The sequence below is a fragment of the Egretta garzetta genome, unplaced genomic scaffold (genome assembly GCF_000687185.1).
Source record: "Egretta garzetta isolate BGI_Z169 unplaced genomic scaffold, ASM68718v1 scaffold208, whole genome shotgun sequence".
Taxonomy (NCBI): domain Eukaryota; kingdom Metazoa; phylum Chordata; class Aves; order Pelecaniformes; family Ardeidae; genus Egretta; species Egretta garzetta.
This window is the reverse complement of record NW_009260403.1, coordinates 1,319,200-1,321,952: the sequence shown is the minus strand read 5'-3', so window position 1 is coordinate 1,321,952 and position 2,753 is coordinate 1,319,200.

The window sequence follows — 2,753 nt, the reverse complement described above, 5'->3', positions numbered from 1 at the left end:
TAATTGCAAGTCAGACTCCCAGATCAGCATAAAACTGCAAGTGTCAAAAACAGATGCTCTTTGTTCTGCAAGTGGGAAATAAAGCTAAAATCTTCCCCTCCAAACCACAGTTTAAAATCTGATTCATAGCGTGACAGCTGTCTGCTTGCCTTCCCTTCTGGCTGAAAGTGAATACTGCAGCTGCTCCTTGCGGATGAGTGGGAGAGTAGAAAGGGGGAAAGATGAGAGTATGGAAAATGGTCTGGTGCTCCACACTCCGAGGCAGCCATTGGAAGACTCTGCTCTCCAGTTCTGATAACATTCGTAACTTCTGAGTCAGGAGCTATAGAAAAAATGTGCTCATGCCCATGAACACAATCAGAAATAAATGAAAAGGAAAGGGCGGAGGACTCTGTGCCTACTCAAAAATATTTCACATAGATGACTGTTGTACCAATGAGGAAGATACTTTTCATCACTCCAGTCTTAACATAAAGTGATGAATGCCTAGCTACATTCTATACGCAGACACGTATTCCTCCCACAGACAACTTGGGCAGATGCTGAAGGGGAAAGCTGTGGAGAAATGGAATTGAGAGAGCGCCTTTCCCCTGCATCAGAGTAGCAAGGCACCTTCCACCAAACCACCAGCGTCTTGACCTGTCACTCTGCGGCACTCACTGATGAAAGCCAGCCTGTTCTTCCAATAAAGCTCACCTGCACATGCATTCCTGTGGCGCACACCCATGCCTTACCCATTCGAGTTGGAACCTTCAGTGTGCAGCAGTAGGTGTACAATGGGAGCCTTCTCGCTCCCAACAAAGCTCACGCACGCCCTGATGTCAAGGCCTGGCCCTGGGAATTCCCACTCAGGTCTCCCAGAAAGCTGCTGACAGCCTGCTGGCTCCCTCTGAGCAGTCTGGGACATTCAGGGCTCAGTGGCTTATTGCCCTGTTTCCTGCCCTGCCAGTGAGCTGCCACAGAGCAGGATGCTGGGAGCAGGGATACTGCCAGCCAGTCTCCACCACGCTGATCATCCCACCACACTGCTTGTCCCACCACACCGTACAGCTCCTCTGTCAGCAAAACAAGAAAGTGCTCCAGAGACTTGTCTCTTTGCACTGGGGTAGGAGCCCTACTCCATTTCTTCTTTCTAGATTTGAGGATCGGTGCTTTATTTGTACTTATTTTCTACTTTAACGCCCAACAAGTAAGAGTCCAAGCTTTTTGAACGGGACCTAATTCAACATTATTCTGTGAAAGCATATTGGTGGAAGTCTATTGCTGTCTAAACATCAATACCCAAGAGTCATATCTGAGGTTACCTGGGACAGGAGTTGTGAAGATGGCAGTATAAACTTCGGAGGGGTGGTGAATGGAAGATCAGCGCTGAGTGCATTGCTCTGGAGCATTCGTTTCTCATTAGCTGAGGGAGGCTGGCACTTAGCCTTTGCTGGCTGGGAGCTGTGACATATTCATGGTATCTTTTGGGAACCTAGAAACAATAAAGAGGCATGAGGGAAGGAATGGAAACCAAAGGAAAGTGAAAATTCAACAGCAATGTCATTCACTGGTAATCTAAAAAGACAAAATAGCGATTCAGATGAAGAGAATACTCTCAGACTGACGCTAAGATTTATCCTTCTGAAAGAAGTACCATGTGGATGTCTGTCTCTGCACAGGACACCTTTTCTTTCTGCAATTCCATGCAAATTCCTCTGGATGATATTGCAACGTGAGTTGATAGCTTAATGATCTTCTATCAGAGCCAGATGTCTATGCCACAGGAAATTGTTCTGTTCTGTGGTAGGTGGGTGCCAATCCCACAAGATCACAAAAATGTGTTAATAGTGACTAACTCATAAAAGCAAGCAGTGCACACCAACTTGGGGATGATTTGTAATAGACCACCATGCCGAAATTCTTGAGAAAGACACTCATGCAATAATGAATCAAAAAATATTTTTTACTGAAGTTAACTGTTAATGGTGAAAAGCTCAGTTAGAAAAAGCAACTTAATAAATAAAGGACATAAAGTAACAGTTCTAATGCTATCTGACAGCATCTCTTGATTTAGACAAGGTCTAATGTTTGAATGAATATATTCCTTTGATATGGAGGAACTGTAAGTCCAAAGAAATAAAATGGCTTATAGCATCACAAAATCATTTAAGTTGGAAAAGACCTTTACGATCACCAAGCCCAACCGTTCCTCTAACCCTGCCATCCCACCACTAAACCCTGTCCCTAAGCACCTCGTCTGCCCGGCTTTTAAATACCCCCAGGGATGGGGACTTGAACCCTTCCCTAGGCAGCTCATTCCAATGCTTATGAATCATAGAATAACTGAGGCTGTAAGTGTCCTGGTTTCGGCTGGGATAGAGTTAATTTTCTTCATAGTAGCTAGCATAGTGCTGTGTTTTGGATTTAGTACCAGAAGAATGTTGATAACTCACTGATGTTTTCAGTTGTTGCCAAGTAGTGCTCAGACTACTCAAGGACTTTTTGAGCTTCTCCTGCTCAGCCAGGGGCATAACAAGCTGGGAGTACAGCACAGCTAGGACAGCTGACCCAAAATGACCAAAGAGCTATTCTGTACCATATAATGTCATGCTCAGGGGGGTTAGTTGGTTCAGTTGGTCAGTCGCGGGCAGAGTGGTCGCAGCTCGGGCTGTGTGATCGCGGCTTGGGGGGAGTGATCGCTGCTCAGGACAGGCTGGGCATCGGTCAGCGGGTGGTGAGCAGTTGCATTGTGCATCACTTGTTTTATATAT